General features: G+C 37.0%; 1 long non-coding RNA gene across 1 annotated transcript; it reads left to right on the top strand.

The window, feature by feature from the left end:
* Nucleotides 1-10,108: 10,108 nt before the first annotated feature.
* Nucleotides 10,109-18,134, top strand: LOC122238388. Its single transcript, XR_006217299.1, has 4 exons — nt 10,109-10,160; nt 13,867-14,067; nt 16,474-16,614; nt 18,073-18,134. It is a non-coding gene; the product is annotated as an uncharacterized LOC122238388 (long non-coding RNA).
* The last annotated feature ends 483 nt before the right edge of the window (nt 18,135-18,617 follow it).

The raw sequence follows: 18,617 nt of genomic DNA, 5'->3' as shown, positions 1-18,617 counted from the left end.
TTGTAAAGAGGAAAATTACACTTGGTTTCGATAGAATAATTTTCTTCAAAAACCAACAATTTCTGGAAGAAAATTAAATTTCTGCTCAACACATTTAAAATTTCTGCTTGTCCTGATAATCTTAGACTACATCTCTGCAGTGAGTTAGGGTACAAAGCGGAAGGTCTGAGAAAACAAAGAAATGATACCTTGGCCAATTATGACTATTCACCGAATTCCTATTTAAGAGTGTTTCCTTGGGTTTAGAGAAGTACAAATAAATAGAATACAGTCACTGCAATGTGCTAAAATATAGGACATTTACACAACATTTCTGAAATACATTAGAAATTGTTTTATCTTTTAAATTCTTGTTTTAATGAAACTGTACCATCTTTCTGCCAATACCTGGACTGGACAGAAGATTGTAAGAGAGCTAAACTACTCGCCTGTGGTGCTAACATGCAGAATGTATATGGCACCACCATATACGATAATAATATTTTCAGTTTCCCTGATTTATCATGATTCCAGATGTTTATTTGTTCTTTTATGATGGCCCGGAAATGGCTCATGAAAACAACTGATAATGAGTGCAAGAAAAGTTGGGCTGGTAAGTCTAAAAATAGTCTTAACTCCTATGGTTGCTACAAGGATTAAATGAATTCGTTGTAACTATTAGTAGAGCTTGTGGAACATAGGAAGCAATATATACATATTTAATGAATTCATTAATATGTTATTCATATATACATACTCATGATATGCATCTAAATATTTAAAAACAGTAACAGTAGTATGGGAAAATATATATGAACAAATAATTATATTAAATGTTTTGATATTACTTATTCAAAATTTATCTAGCTGAAAAACTAAGCCAATCCCATAATAGTCAAATAACACATTTAATACGTTTTATCAAATGTATACACAGAGAGCTATATATTTCCCTCTAAAGAACCTTCCTATGATTTCTAAGTACACAGGGACTATCTTAAAAATTATATAGTAGGCCAGAAACCAAATCTTCAGGAATTTCAAAGAAAATGGCATTGTATATGTTCTCAATGAATATGGAAATCATTAACTCAATAGCCCAAAATGAGACATTTTCGACATTTATAAAAAATCAAATAATGCTTTGTTGAGGTTCCTCTTCCTGTAAACCCTAAAGACAACAAGCTTTTGAGGATTACAACTATTTGCAGTCCCTGCTTTGGATTATGGCCCTTGAATCCCTAGTAGAATACCCTCCAACCCTCCTTTCTGAGCCCAACACTAGTTACCCTTCTTCTGCAGACTCCTACATGGGACTGCGGGTGGGAAGCCAGTGCTTAGGCCTGCCAGGGAAGGCCCAGCCCTGGGGCAGTCAGGATACTCTTCCCCTCACCCTGCAGGCACAGACCTGGGGGCCTGGCCCTGCTCTAGCCCCACCCCTCAGACTCACAGGCACTCAAGCCCCCCACCAATGCAGTGCCTTTCACTTGCCTTAAAATTGATTTTTGTCTTATCCAGTGAGACTGTAAGCATTTTTGTATGTTTACTGGCCATGTACATTTTCTATTTTATTATGGACAGTGGTTTTGGCCCCTACCTTTATTACTAATGCTATGGTGCTGATTCCCTTACTGGTTGCAAAATATGTTTTATATTTTTATAATATTTCTTAAGAAAATGTATACGTGCCTCAAAAATACCTGCATGACTTTTAGCCATACAGGGGCAAATGAGTCCTTGCTGAGCCTCCTTCGGAGGCCTCAGTGTCTTGCTGTGCACCAACTCTGATGTGGAGAGGACAGCTTCCCCCAGGAGGCCCGCCTGGTAAAGCCTTCGAAATCACCTGTGGTCTGGCCTGCAAGATCACAGGCAGGTTTCTGGTCAGGAGCTGAACTCCTTAGAATCTAACTCGTTTTCCCAAATAATTAACCCGATTATCTCTAAAACGTCTATTTAATAGTACAGCCTTTAATTGTTCCTTCAATGTCACATCTACTTTTATGTTAAATATTTAGTTTTGGACCTGGTGATTGGTCCAATAACCTGTTTTATTTCCCAACAGTTGCCATGCTGCTTTAATCATGATAGACTGTGTCATTTGTATGGCTGAAGGGTGCAATTTACCCTTCAGTTTTTCTTTACAAAACTTTCCAGTGTTTTTCTCTGTTTATTCTTACGATTAAATTTCAGTTTCATAATGCTGGCTAAAAGTTATTTTTGGCATTGATATGAATCACGTTAAAACACAATTAGTTTGGAAAGAATACTTGAAACAATTTTGTCTTTAGTTCCAGTAGTATGGTATCTATCTTCATTTATTCATGTGTTTTATTTCTATTGGTAAGTTTTTAAATCCCCATCACGTATGACCTCCATACTTATCATTGCTCCTTCCTAGGTATTGTTAAATGTATTGAAATTGGAAAAGGCATCATTTTTTCTATTCTATCCCATTGGATTTTTTTTTTTCATTTAATTCTAAGTTTGCATATTACCATGTGAACTCTCCGAAGGTATCTCAACCTTTCTTTGTCTACTTCGTCTACCCCTTCCTTGCTCATACAAAAGCACAAAAGTCTCTCTCACTCTCTCTCCCTGTCTCTCAAAATAAATAAATAAACATTAAAAAGATCACATGAAGGAAACCTAAAGAACACACACAACACATTCAAGAATTTAAAAAGTAACACCAATACAAGGCAGCATTTGCCAAAGACCAAATGAAAGAGGCAAATAAGAAATGTTCTTTGAGTCAAGGGCAGAGACACATAAATCTGACAGAAAAAAAAAGGGGCGGGGATAGGTTTTACAGAGTAAACCATGCTTAATTTGGAACGTTTATATGATTTAAGTAAGTGAGGAGAGGGGAAAGTACTTCTTAGAATGTCCATGGCATGTTTATTCACAATGAATGGTTTGTAGCTAAAGTAGATACACAAAAGAGCCTCCTTCTAGAAACTCCATCCAGCCTTATCGAATCACAGGCTTTAGTCTACTTGTGCGACTGTCCTTCCTGCTAAGTCCTCCGCCTCCCTAAGCCTATGAAGATCATAAAACTGTTACTCTACTTAAGGTATAACAGATAGTCTGCATCAAAAAATAGCTCATGCTTAATGTGAGCATTCCCAATGGGGCTATTTCAATCTCAGATTATATTTGCTCCAAGGAAAGCACACAATGAATCACAATGAAAAGGGGAAAAAAAAAATGCATCAATGGGTAAAAAATAGCACTGACTGTCTTCCAAGTGTACACAATTAGGGAGAATTCGGGGGTTATGGATGACTGTTTTATAGAACATATGGGGGCAATTTAGTCCATCTTTATTAGTTAGCTCTACATTGTAAATCAACATTTCCACAAAGAACTTTTAAATCATTTCCCTATTGCTGCAATGTTAGGGTCACTGAGGCCAGGGTTTCCTCACTTCAATTACGGACAATGTTTTGTCTCTTGGTTTTCAGTTTTGGGCACAGAAAACCGCTGAAGGCAGAAGGCAGGCTTTGTTGTTTCCTCTTGCCTCAAAGGCCAAGAATGGTAATTTAATTCAATTAAAGAGTGTACTCATCCATAAATACATGGTACAGATTTCTGATTTGAAACAAAAAGTTCAATCAAGTTAATTTAAAACTCTTCTGGTGTCTCAAATGCCCTCTGAGACTGTAAGCCTGCTTTCTCCAGTCTTCTCTACTGTCCAGCCAGTTGCCCAGGTAGAGCACGGAGAATTATGTCTTATTCCTCCTTCTGTTTCCCTCCTCAATCTCCCCAAATACAAACAGCCACCAAGTGCTGGCAATTCTACCTCTTCAGCATCTCTGGCCTCTGCTTCTTTCTCTCTGATCATGCTTAGATTATTGTAATAATATTTGTAATAAATGGATTCTACTCAGTTTCCCTGCTTCGTTAGGTTTCCCAAAATGCTCACTCTATTCAATTGCTGGATGGAACTTCTAACATTCGCTTGTGCCTCCTTCTGCCCCATTGTACTACATGGTCCTGATGAGCATCCAATGCCTCCGTAAGTGTATATTAATCATATGAACAAACAGAAAACATCTTCAAAACCACCATTGTTACGTCATTTTTATCTGAAACTCCTCTTTTTGAATCCCATCCAAATTAAACCTCTAAACAAAAAGAAATTTTAAAAACCAATACTTAACAGTAGAGATAACTTACAAAAATGCATTTGATAAAAAAGTTCTGCGTACTTTTTAATGCCTACAACATGAAAGGCAAAGATCAAAATAATGAATCAAATTCTATCTGAATGTATGAAAATTTCAAACTGTATACTATAACTCCAAATAAAAGGAGCCAGAAAAATCACAATTTTAAAAAACTTCTTGCAACCAGAGTGAAAATTGATAAAAAGAAGTAAAACACTTTTGAAATTCTTGGACTCAGTTAAGTGTTTCCGTAATTAAATAGGGGAAAATCAGGCATATTCCAATAATGTTAAATAAAGCTGTAGTTGGCGATGTGGGTAAATTGTGTGGATGACAAGGATCAAACCTGCTCTCATGCTGAAAATTGGCAAAGGCCACCACTTGTGGAGAATGAAGTAAGTTGTGTGGCCAAGTAACACAATTTTTCTGGTATACAAAGTAATGGCTGAGATTGAGAGGCAAGCGTATTTTGAAAGTACAGACCCTAGACAGCTGTGCAGGCCCAAATGTAAATTAAACACCAATCAACTAAAAACTATGGAGCCATTGGGAATCACCTTAACTCACCCTCTCACCAGAAGGTACAGAAAGAAAGCATTTCCCACAGAACAGGGTGAGCCCCAATCTGAAAGAACCTGTCCCAACAAGAGTTCATAAAAAATCCTCCGAGGAAAATCTTTCACCAAACAAGACAGTAGAGAGAAAATTTAACAGAAATTTGTGATTCATAGACCAAATAGACAAAAAAAAAAAAAAAAAAAAAAAAAGACATATTGCAAATAATGCCATTAATAAAACTGACCTAATAGAGTAATTCTCAAAATCCATGTTGCATCTGAATTACCAAGGATTTCATTTAAATGGTAGAGGCCTATGTAACCAAAATTTATAAAAGTGTGACTTCGGTGCTATGATAGTGATCCCGAGATCCACTATCTATAAATATATATCCAAATATATATCACATACAAAGAATGCATCTTATAATCCAATATCCATGAAACAGAAATCAACCATGTGTGATGCCTAAATAAATAATCACAAAAAATCTCAATGAAGAGTGAAAGTAGTGAACATGGTATTGTTTGACTAGAAAACAATATAATCCTAGAAATAAATAATAAAATAATCACAATTTAAAAACTAAAACAAAAACAAAAAAACAACCAAACAACAACAACAACAACAACAAACTCTTTTGAATAATTCTTATACCATTGATAAAATCAGTATCACAATCTAAATTTTTATGTTTCAGGGTTCCTGGGTGGCTCAGTCAGTTGAGCACCCAACTCTTGATTTCAGCTCAGGTCATGACCGCAGGGTTGTGGGATGGCTCCATGACCAACATGTTAATCTACTTAACAAGCTTCTCTCTCTCCCTCTGCCCCTTTCCCTGCTCATGCTCTCTCTCTCTAAAATAAAAGTTAATTAATTAGTTAATTAATTACTTAAATTTTTAAGTTTCACTAAGATATAATTCTCATGCCATGTAATTCACTGATTTATGGGGTATAATTCATTATTCTCCAGTATATTTGTAGGGTTATATAACTGTTAGTACAATCTAATTGTACAGTATATTCATCTCTCTTAAGTGAAATATGTAATCACTAACTGTGACTTCCTTTTCCCACACCCCATCAAACCACTCCTTGTCCCTACCCATTAGCGCCAGCTAGTATTTTTTCTGTCTCTACAGCTTTGATTATTCAGGGCATTTTATATAAAAAGGATTATGTAATATTCAATCCCTTGAAACTACTTCTTTACCTTAGAATGATATTTTTAAGATTCATCCATGTTATAGGATTTATCATTACTAAATTCCTTTTTTATTGCTAAATAACATTTGGGTGGATATACCATATTTTATTTATCAGTTCATCAGTTAATAGACATTTGAGCTGTCCATTGGAGTCCACTTTGTTTATTATGAATAATACTGTTGTAAGCATTCATGTACAAGGTTTTGTGCAGACATATGCATTCAGTTTTCTTGTGTATATACCTGAGACTGGAAGTGTATCGTATGATAACTCTATTTTTTATCTTTAACGCTGTTTTGCAAAATAGCTACAACATAATAAATTCCAACCAGCAATGTATAAAGGTTCCAATTTCTTAACATCCTTGCCAATTCAGTTTTCGCCTAACTTTTTTATTATATGTATTCTAGTAGGTATAAAGTTAGAGTTTATTGTTGTTCTGATTTACACTCCCCAAATGTTAATGTTATTGAGCATCTTTTCATGTGCTTATTGTTCATTTGTATAGCTTCTTTGGAGAAATATCTATATAAATCCTTTGCCTATTTTTAAATTGAGCTATTTTTTTTGTTTAATTGTCACATTGTAAGAATATATTATGGGTATAAGCCCATTACCAAATATATCATTTGCAAATATTTTTTTTACTAATTTGTTATCTTTCACTTTTTTGATGGTATCATTTATAGCACATAAGTTGTTACTTTTAATGATTTTCTATTTAACTATTTTTTTCTTTTGTCACCTGCCTTTTTTGTGTCACCTGTAAGAAAACAGTAACTAATTGGTTTTTTTCTTAAAACTTTATAGCTTTACCTCATACATTTAAGTTTCCAATCCATTTAGAGTTAATTTTTGCACATGATGTGAAATCCAGCTTCATGACTTTGTGTATGGATATCAGTTGTCCCAATGCCATTTGTTGAAAAGACTAATTCCTCTCCCATTGAATAGACTTGGCATCCTTGTTTAAAATTATTTGACCATGAACGCAAGGATTTACTTCTACGCTCTCAGTTTTCTTCCATTGTTCTACATGTCATAGCCTTATTGCAGTACCATACTGTTTTGTTTACTATAACTTTGTAGTAAGTTTATAATTATGAAGTATGTGTCTTTCAAATTTATTTTCCTTTATCAAGATTGTTTTGGCTTTCTGGCACCCTTTGTACCTTCATATGAGTTTCAAGATGAGTTTCAGGATTAGTTTCAGGATTTTGCAAAATTGTGTTAGCTACAGCTGCTTAAAATAGAATTTCTGCAATGTGAGGCTAGAGGAGGGCGGTGAGAAACACCAGAAACCTGCCTTTCCCAGTATGGAAGCCTAATCCCAGAATGGGAGCTCAGTGGAGAGTAAGCATTTGCCTTTTTGGCTACACATGCATCACATAGAGCTTCTATAGCATAGAGCTGGGTGGTATTAACGAAGAGGAGACAGCTCCAAGGCCACAGAATTTTTCTTTTCTAAGATTTAGCAAATTCTCTTGAATGAATGTTTCTCCATTTTCTGCATGCTTACAAAATAATTCCAGTGTGGCCTTAAGTAGGGTTTTGTTTTTTTTCATAATTTTCACCAATTAAAATGGGTTAAAGTTAAACTTCAAACAGTTAAAGTTGTTTTGCTGGGAAGATAGTTTACTAAGCTTTTTACTCCATTATTTGTGAAGTACTGGCCCATGAAAATACTATTTAATTAAACCAATGCAATGAAGCCAAAGCTATATTCAAAGAAAACAATTTTGACAAATACAAGCAATATATTTATTGATCCCTAACTAACCAACTTGTGAGATGAACCAACACTCTCCCTTTTTTCTTTAAAAACTACTGAATGATATCTACTACACCTTGAGTGTGCAAAACTAGTTGTCTACTTTGTTTTCCCTTCACTTCTCCCAATCTTGAGTTGTCTGTTTGTCAAGAATCAGTGGTGTATACCACTTTTCCTGTTTAGAGGTACTTCTCATTTTAACAAAATTTGTAGGGGTGCCTGGCTGGCTCAGTTACAGGGCAGGTGACTCTTGATCTTGGGATCCTTGAGTTCAAGTCCCATGTTGGGCTTAGAGATTACTTAAAAATATAAATTATAATGAAACAAAATGAGCCGCTTTAATATATATTATATATATGTAAATATGTATATCATATGTATATATACATATGATATATTTATAAAATTTGTAAAAAGTTGTTTTTCTTAAAAATCAGCTGAATTCTTTACAAAATCATAATATTAGACAAGTTATTTTTGAAAAATACACACCATCTTGGTGTCAGTAAGACAACTATACAAGAAAGCTAAACTTGGAGTGCCTGAGTGGCTCAGTTGGTTAAGTATCCAACTTCGGCTCAGGTCATAATCTCACAGCTCATGGATTCAAGCCCCATGTCAGTCTCTGTGCTGACAGCTCAGAGCCTGGATCCTGCTTCGGATTCTGTGTCTTTGTCTCTCTCTGCCTTCTGCTCGCTCTCTCTCTCTCTCTCTCTCAAAAATAAACAAACATTAAAAAATTAAAAAAAAAAAATCTAAACTTGTGGGTGGAAACCTGATGAGGAAGGGTAGACCTACACAGTTTCAAAGAACCTCCCCCTACAGTACACAGTTATTACAAAGGGAGGATAATAAATTTACGGAGAACAGGTGGCCACCACATAAGGAATGATGGGATAAAGCAACATCATAAGCAATCGGATGTCATGCACTAAGAGGAGGATAACATAATCTATGAAATATTTCTCTCAAAAATATATAACCTGAATATAATCATGAAGAAACTGCAGACAAATCCAAACTGGAGAGTATCCTACAAAGTCACTGACCTATACTCATCAAAGGGAAACAAAGGAACTGGTCCAGGTAAAAGAAAACTAAAGAAAGACATACAGCAATCAAACACAACACATGGTTCTGCATTAGACCCTGGACCAAGAAAAATAAAAGCATTATAAAAGAAATTTTGGTCGATTGGCAAAATTGAAATATAGACTGTAGATAAGACAGTACTATTTTATCAATGTTAAATTTCCTGAATTTGATAGCTGCATCATCATTTTGTGAGAAACTGTACTTGTTCTTAGAAAATGAGCAAATATTTACAGTGAAAGGTGGTATTCCATAGGCAACTTTCTAAAAGTTCTGAAAAAAATAAATATGTAGAGAGTAAGAGTGAAAGGAAAGAGAGAGAAAGAAAGAGAGAGAGAGAGAGAGAGAGAGAGAGAGAGAGAATTCTCTTATTCTTAAATTTGGATCATTTTCCAACATTTTATCTTTTGTTCTTTCAGTTTATGAAATATCTCTGAGAGTTCTCTCATTGCTAAGATTTTTGCTGGCATCCTTTTCATTACAACCTCATTTATGTTGATAAATTTCCTTGACTAAGTTCCTCTGGATAAATATGTAGAGTCTCTAGAATGCCAAAAGTATCAACATTCCCTTCGTTAGCTATTTCTTCCCTCTCTCTCTGTCTCTCTGTCTCTGTCTCTCTGTCTCTCTCTCTCTCTCTCTGCCCCTCTCTCTATATATATACATATATATGTATATATATTATATGTAACTATTTCCTCTATAGCTATACATAACTTCTATAACTATACATAATTTGTTGTAATTGAATTCTACTTCCAGTGTCATCGCTTTTTTGTGGGGTTTTTTTTGCTGCATTTCACCTTGGTTGGTCAGTTACCTTTTTGGATTATCCATGTTTTAAAATATCACATGCATTTACCACTGGGCAATGAGAAGGCAACACAACTACACCTGTGCTGTCTGTGTGTGAACTGAATAACAGATGTGCAGTGACCGGTCGTGAACAGAATCTGACAGAAGTGATGTGATTGGTCACCAATCATGATGCACATTTGTTATTTAATTAGTAATTTGAGGATTTGATGATCTAGCAACAAAGTTTGAAATTCATGTGATTACTCTTAGCTAATGTCACATGGTAACTGAAACAGAAACCTTTTTGAGGAATGGGTGTTATTTAAATCACTTTTGGTCACTGCTATGTGTGCATAACAAGAACCCTGCAGAATAAGAACTCTACACAGTTCACCCCTCCTTCGGTTTGGCTGTCAGTTACATGCAGTCAACCACACTTCAGAAGGAGATGATCCTCCCTCTGACATATGGTCACAAGGTCAATAGTAGCCTAATGCTACATCACAATGCCCAAGTCATTCCCCTCACCTCATCTCATCACATAAGCATTTACCATCTCACATCATCACATGAAATTAAAAGGTGAGTACAGCATAATAAGATATTTTGAGAAAAACCACATTCATATAGCTTTTGTTACAATATGTTGTTATAATTGTCCTATTTTATTATTAGTTATTGTTTTTCATCTTTTACTGTGCCTAACTTATAAGTCAAATCTTATCACAGGTATGCATGTATAGGAAAAAACATAGTATATTGAGGATTTGGTACTATCCTTGGTTTCAGACATCCACAGGGGGTTTTGAAATGTATCCCCTGTGGATAAGCCAGCCTACCGCATGTGTATATTTGTAATTCCACATATAAACTAAATTTTTGGATTTAATAATCAGCCATTAATCACGATTGTTTTCACTAAGAGGATTTCTGCAATACTTGTATCATTTTTCAAGACAGAAATAGCTTGCCTCCCAGAAAAAAAAAATACACAAAAATGAAAGGAAGTCATTAAAGCTGAAATACACATAACACTTAGAACAAAGTTAATCTATGTCTGCCTATACTCTGGTTCAAGATTCCTTGAAAAAGGTTTTATCTAATTCAATCCAGAAAAATAAGAGTAAACTCTATTCTACCTTCCACCAGATAGCATTATTTTCCAATAAGACTGATTAAGCATTCCATAGAAACAAATAAGCTTCAAAACAAAATAAAAAAGAAATAAAATCAATTGGAGAGTGCCTGAAAACTCACAGCCAGATATCACTGAAACCACAGGATATGGGTGGCTAATTTTGTTAGCTTGTTTTTAGAGACCTTTGACTTATAAAATACAAAAACTTTGTGAAGTGCCTTCTGGCTTAAATTAGGTTCCTGAGCTGCTTAGGTTAACAATAATCACTTTAAGCAAGGCCATAAGTAGAGTTACTTTATAAAGACCAAAGATCAAGTGAAGAAAGTTTACTGCTTTTATTGCTTCACCTTCCTTTAGATGGCGGTAATTGGCTTTTCGTTGTTTTTTGGCTATCCCAATCTGGTGCATCACCAAATACTTGATAATTGCATCTAAGAACAAATATACTGATCTCTCTAAACCCTGGAGAATCTCTACATTATTTTATTTGTCGGAATTGTAATTTTAGGTTCTTTCCAGATCTTAGCTTGTTGCCTTTTTAAGGTCAAATCTCCTGCGACCTACCCAAAGTTCCTGTGATAGGCAAACTATTCATCCTCATTCAACAGAGATAAAATGTCTTTGGAAAAAATTTCATCAGCCTAATGGAAACCACCCACATGGCACCGGCAATCTATCTTCCTGAGAAACCTCTGAGGGAGGCTACTGTACTTATAAATCCCAATTGTGGAAAAGGTGACACGAGATTTGCTTTTCAGCCTGCTCCACTATCTTACGGTCACAAAATAAGCTTTATTCCTAAATTGTCTTCTAAAATTAAACTAAGCAAAATAAAACTCTTGCCCTTTAACTGGGTTTGGATACGTTGTCACCTGGAAAGAAAAGCACATTAGCCAGTTTGCACATTAACAGAAAACATCTTATACAATAAAGGCTTTACCACCCATCGTGAAGAAAGGTATGGGGCCATTAATTCATTCAACAAATCTTTTAAATGCCTATTACGCGAATCCCTGAGAGGATAATATCAGAGCAGGAAATGAAAATGGGAAACCGAAGCAATTACCCCTGAAAAAGGTGTAGGCTTTGGTTCTTAATCATTTTGATCAATAGTTGGGTCAATTACCACAAAGGTTCTACAAATGAAAGTACAGAGCAGGCGTTGTTCGCAGATTGAGTCAGTGTGTTACATTCCAATGCACTGTCATTTCATACATGCGTCTCACAGAGTGTAACTAAATACAAACTGCTTCAAAAGTCATGTGCATGCATATTTAGTTAGCTCGTCACCATACTAATTTCTGACTCATCGGACATCAAGGTAACAATTGCTACTAAGAGAGGAGTTTGTAATATTCATTTGGTTACAAAAAGAAAACTTCATATTCAACAATGGTAAAGAACAGTGACCCAAGACATGTAGGAATGAAAGTTTTGATGGGGAAACAGTATCATGATTGAGGATGACCCATGTCTGGGGAAGATACAGTTAATATCAAAACATGTCTTCAGAAATATAGGCATGTATGAAAGAAAGTCCACAAAGGGGGATGGGACAAGAAAAATGCAATGCTTCAAATAAAATCTTCTATTGTTTCACAGTTACCTGCGAGATTAATGCTGACAAAAAGTATACACTAAGTGGAAGGACTTCCAGTTAAGCCTAATAAGAGAATAAGATATTCTCTACTTAAATTTAATAATGTATGTCACCTGATCAGAGATGGAGAAAATGGAGCAATGGAAATTTCCAGTACCTTTCAACATAAAATACAAGCCAAAATCACATTTTAACATAAATAAACATCTCATAGGAGAAGCACAAGCTTCTCCTTGTGCAATCCTTTATAACAACATATACTTGTTAATTTGTGTGGCTGCCTGAAGAAAATAATAGCATATCGCATACACAATGATTAAATACATGTATTTGACCACGTAGCTTTTGCTTTACATCAAATTCAAGGATGTCTGCTGTAAGTCAGTCTGAAATCCTACTGACTTATTTCCTCCTGATATACGAATTATGCTTGTACAGTGTGTGTAAGAGAAAACTCCATCCAGCTTTGAATGATGCGGATCCAATTCGTAAGAGATGTCATTGAATCTTCACAAACATGAAAATTGTTTTGTTTTGTTTTGTTTTCCTGGCACACGGGAGAGTTCAGATAAACTGAGAACTAAAATTATAAATCATAAAAAATAAGATGCCCAAAACCTAAAGACACATTAAGCTTTCAATTTAATCCATCTCATGGGTCATTAAACACCATTTGAAATGTAAAAGCTTCAGGTAGGAGACAACACAAGTGTTTCTTCTCAGTTGTGATTCTTCTCACCTAAAGCTTTAAAAGTGAAACTTTATTTTTTTTGACTTTTTCAATAAGGATTGTTATGATGACAATTTAGAGACAAATTTAGAGCTTTGCCTACAATTACCTTCATTAATTCACAGCCTGTCTTTTTGTGACATTAGGTGCCTTTTGGAAAAGTACAGTCCCAGGCACGTACCACCTGGGTGGAAGAACTTTGTAACAAGGAACATGAATGATGTTCCTAATTCCTCATATATTTTCTTTCGTAACATCCTCTTCATTTGTCATGGTTTCTCTTCCTTTTTGACCTCTTTCGTCATTACAAATATAGTAATTTTATAATCTCTTTTAGATTGTTCTATTTTACTTCATTTGGGGGATGTCAGTTTTACTCTTTATAGCAGCCACTGGCACTTTTTTATGGTCATTCCATTTGTGTTTTGATTTATGACTCTAACTTTCAGCCTTTTCTTCTATCAGAGATAAGAGAGACCCGATCTAGGAATATCTTGAAGAAGCATCCTTGAATGACTCTCTTAAGGGATCAGGGATTTTACAAGAGCTAGATCTGTTTGTGGAATTTATTCTGAGCCAGAAATTCACCCTTCACCTAAGTAATGTAAATTTAGACCCAATGTGCATGTGTGGTGCTAGATTTTTTCAAAAATGTTTTTCTGCCCAATGCCTGGAGGAAACTCACCTAAGTCTTTAATAGCGGGTAGAATTCTCGGAGACTAGGAGCAGAGTTTCTCGATTATGTTTTCACAGACTGAATGGTTCTTTGCAGTCCCAACTTTAAGGAGTTATCTCAAATCGAGATATGTACTTTTTCTAGATCCAAGTTCCTATACTGAAGATCAAAACTCAAGCCTCAACATCTGAAGAGCGCTGGGGGAAAAAATCACAATAACAAGCACCTGGTTTGGGAAACCTCCTCATCCTCACTAAAATACAACAAGCTGCCTCATCTGGTAAAACCTCTTGCTGCCTCTGTAGGGAGCCCCAGCAGGAAACAGTAAGAAAACAGCAGGACCAGGTAAACCAACCAGACCAAAATAATACCTCAAAGACTCTGAAAATTTAACTCTTATCGGAAACCACAGCACATAAAATCAGGCCAGTCACTTCGTAATAAACCTCTAAACAGGGTATTTTTCTGCTAATAAATAAATAAAATTCAAATTGGACCCAGAGTTTCCTAATCATAACAGTAAAAACGTCTAGGATACAATAAAAAACCACCCATCATAACAAGAAACAGGAAAATCACTTAACAATTATCGAAATACAATCACAGAGGCCAACACCGAGCTGAATCAAATGTTGAAATTATCTGATGGAGATTTTAAAAGTAGTCATCATAAATATGTTTCATTGGCAACTATATGTCTTCTTGAAACAAACAAAAAAATAGAAAATCTCAGCAAAGAAACAGAACTTATTATGGCTGAAGATATAATCAGTAGAACAGATCAATAGAATTTATCCAATATAAAAACAACAGCAACAAAACAAACAAAAAACAGAGAAAATAGTCTGAAAAAACTTACCAAAGTCTGTTTGCTTTGGCATATTAACAAAGATCCAATATTCACATAATCAAAGTCTCAAAAGGAGAGAAAAAGGGTTTGCAAACTGGCTCCCATGCAAAGACAGAAGAAAGGCAAACAGACCACTGCAGACCAGTAGGTGACAGATTGGTAGGCTCAACGGGCAAGGACACTTACATAGGAGGCTTGTCGTGAGCAGCTACAAAGCAAATAGACGTCCACACCTGCCCACCAGAATCATAAAAGTTTATCTAGAGTCCGTAACTGGGTTCACTCACTTACACCGTGCAGGTGGCCTCAGACCGCATTTCTCACCCAAGGCTGCGTCCTTTAAAAGGGTTCTGATGGGGGCCCTGGGTGGTTCAGTTGGTTGAGCCGCCAACTTCAGCTCAGGGCATGATCTCGCGGTTTGTGAGTTCGTGCCCCGTGTCAGGCTCTGTGCTGACAGCTGGGAGCCTGGAGCCTGCTTCGGATTCTGTGTCTCCTCCTCTCTCTGCCCCTCCCCTGTTCATGCTCTGTCTCTCAATAATAAATAAACGTTAAAAAAATTAAAATAAAATAAAAGGGCTCTGATTGTGGGAATGGTGAGCAGAACATACATTCCAAGGATGGGGTAGGAGAGAGGAGCCTCCGGTTGCCCTGGTACAGGTGTTGGGTCGGCTGGAGTTCAAGTCCTCTGGATGACCTCCGCCCAACCTTCACCCCTCAAGACTGGTTATTATAACCTCACCCGCCCTCTTCTCCCACATTGTGTGCTACGCCATCAGCAAGGATTCCATTAGCATAGCGGTGGCTCATTTGGCAGCTATCCGGCTGTATTGAAAGCACACACTATAGCAACAACCCAGGCACATGCAAGAGAAAACATAGATTAAGATAATGATTCCCAAAATAAGTAATGATCTTTTCCACCAAGAGCCTCAAGATCCAAAGCATCGATTTACTAAGTCCCCTAGAAATGAGGGTTGGATCACTCAGAGCATTCACTTGTGTCCTCATGTGATTTAATAAAAGTGATACATTAGCAGACTCTTCAGGTATGAACAGATACCATTCTTTTTGGATAACGGCACAGGTGATAATAATATCCAAGGCCATGCTGTTTGGCAGGATAGCTTTTCTCATTAGAAAAATTAACAGTGTTAAGTAAAGACAAACTTTGAGAGCTATCATTTAAGGCTTGTTGGGTGAATTTAGTAAGGGCTTCTATGTGTGCTATGATGTCCTCTAGGGCAATGCAGAGGCAAAAGTGGCCACCAAATGATTGTACTAGTGGGAAAAAAAAAATGTGCCCCTTAGCCTTGAGGAGAGGGGGGTTGGCAGCTTTAGGAGCTTGACTTGGTTATACATAACATACATTTTAGATGAGGGAGGCAGCCTCGTCAGGTGCGAGGAGATGAACTGGGACCAGGATATGCCAGACCAGGATCTCCACTTTCTCCCCTTTCAATGGTTTGTGTTTCATTCCAAGTATGGTGTGTTTCAACAGCTTCAGCTTATTATCAGGGCAGTGGGATCCCAGTGGAGATTGAGTAGTTCCCCCTCAACCAGGGGTATGAAGTAACTCACCCATCCTGGTGGGAAGCTCATTGCAAATTCTAGTTGATAATGCTTTTCCAGGCATGATGGGGCCCCGTGTTCTCAGCAGCATAGCACATCGATTCACAGTGAGAGTTGGTACAATGGCTGTCTCCTGTGACTTCCATATCTTTACAGTGTTGGGTGTCTTAGCGGGAATCCCAATCTAGCATGTGGGGCAACAGGCCCTACTGGTTGATTATTCAGATGTATTGAAGCCTGAGATAGTATTTTAATCCACCTGGCCAAGATAGTTTTACTTGTTAATAATTTAATCTGCTGCTTTAATTTTTCATGTTTTTCCTTTCTATCAGTCTTACTGCTTGCAGGTTATGAGGAAGATGGAACCTCCATTCAATGTCATGTTCTGTTACCCAGTCTTGTACATCAGGACATCATGACCTTGGAAATGTGACCCGTGATTACTGACTATTCAACAAAGTTATCAGAACATGGTACTTTTTTAATCCCCTAATGGTGGCATCCTGGTTTGCATGATGACGGGGTAAATTTTGGTTAGGCCAAACACTCCACAAGAACCAAGGCATATTTATAACCCTCAGTTGGAGGAAGGGGGACAATACAATTAACTTGCCAATCCCTCACCAGTTTAGAACTCCAGTGGATGGCCCCAGACTCCTTTGGCAGTTGTCTTGAGTGTTGTTTAGAACACAAAGAACATGCTATTACTGAATTAACCAAGTCACTGTATTTCAAAGGAAATTGGCGTCTTTGGCAATGTGCCATCCCACCTGGGCACCACTGTGGAGACTCTTCCTATGTACCGAGTCTGCTGTATCTATTGTTGGGTCTGGTGCTAGGACTCATACCCAGGCTGGGGCAGCTTCCTGACTGCCAGGAGCTGTTAGCACCTTAGAAGCCAGGATATGGAAGACAGTGAGGACTGCCTCAGGCTCTTGCAAGTGAACCAAAACTTTTTTTCCCCACATATCCTGATCCCTCAAGCATTTATTCATGATCACCCACCCTTTGGCTTCCTATTGTCCAATCATAGAGTCAATCCCTTTCGAATGGCCCAACTACAACTACAAAGGCTTCATGGCCAAGGACTCATGAGTGATCACCAGCCAAACTGCTCTGAATGTAGTCCACTGGCTGCTGTGATTTGTTACAGGTTCTAGGTCCCTGTGTCATTGGAATCGCTCCCATTCCTTCTCTATAGGCTGTAGGGGCCACCACAGAAATAGGGGCAAGGGCATTTGGAAGATTTACATACTCTATAGAACCTAGTAGGACTTGCATTTCTAGGCTATTAGAAATGATGCTCCTCTGCTGCAAATAGGCACGCTGGGATTTTAAGTCATGGTAGAGATGGATTAATGGAACATATCCTCAGGCCATCCCTCGATAGGAAGGGGATTCTTACCAAGATATAACATTTGTTCCTTCATGACTGGCTCTACCTGTAGGAGTTCTGGGTATACTGGTAGGAGCTGTTACTCTATGGGGATATATTTGGTTTCTGCCCCCTTCCAGAACTGGGACCCAAATCCTAGAGGTACTCTCCCCTTCTGTTGTCTTTGCCACAATGCCCAACTTATACCTTCCAGAGCCACAGACACATCTAACTCAAATGGTAGCCCTGCTTGGGAGATGCCCAAGCATCTGCTTCACTAATATTTTTGCCCTCTGAAAAGTGACTTGTTGCTCTGATACCCAGTCACATGTGCCCTTCCTTCAGCAGGCAGTATGAAATACAGAGGCACTGTGGCAGGGGGAAATAAAACTCCTCCAAATTTCAAAATCACTACAAAAGCTTGTCTCTTTCATGTTCTTAGGGGTTACATAGGCTGACATCTTTTCAATCACAGCTTCTGGGACAACACACAACTTACCCAACCATATGGTGCCCCAAAACTTTACAGTGGTGCCTAAACTTTGAATTTTTGCAGGTTCACTACTCACCCTCTTCCTTGCAGATAGATGTTCCAGCAAAGTGTCCTGCAGACAAGGCAAGTCTTTCACATATTAACATTATATTATTGACGTAATGTGTCCATTTTACTGATGTGGAAAAGGAGAACAGGGACAGATCTTGGGTTACCATCCCATGACTTATTGTGGGGCTATGCAGGTAGCTTGGGGAAGCACTTTTGCAAGGATACTTACATTAATAACATACTTTTATATAAATATAACCTAAAGAAAACTTTGCATCATTTCTTACTTGACAATGCTTCCCACATGGTTTAACATATCAAATAAGCCTAATTATTTTAATATCTCTCTTGTATAAGGAGAGATAACAAATCTTTTGAGCTGTTCCAGAAGACCTGAAAAAAACCCAAAGTCAGTTTAAGATCAAAACTTAATTTAAAATTTGATTTTTGAAAAGTTTGTCAAAAATATCAAAAGACTTAAAACATTTGATTAAATAAGATCATAGGTCACTGTGAAACAAATCCATTTAACTGCGGGGCAATTAAAGATTTCAAAG

The sequence above is a fragment of the Panthera tigris genome, chromosome B2 (assembly GCF_018350195.1).
Source record: "Panthera tigris isolate Pti1 chromosome B2, P.tigris_Pti1_mat1.1, whole genome shotgun sequence".
In the NCBI taxonomy this organism is placed as follows: Eukaryota; Metazoa; Chordata; class Mammalia; order Carnivora; family Felidae; genus Panthera; species Panthera tigris.
The sequence above is the reverse complement of the archived record's forward strand: the minus strand, read 5'-3'. Positions and strand labels throughout refer to the sequence as shown.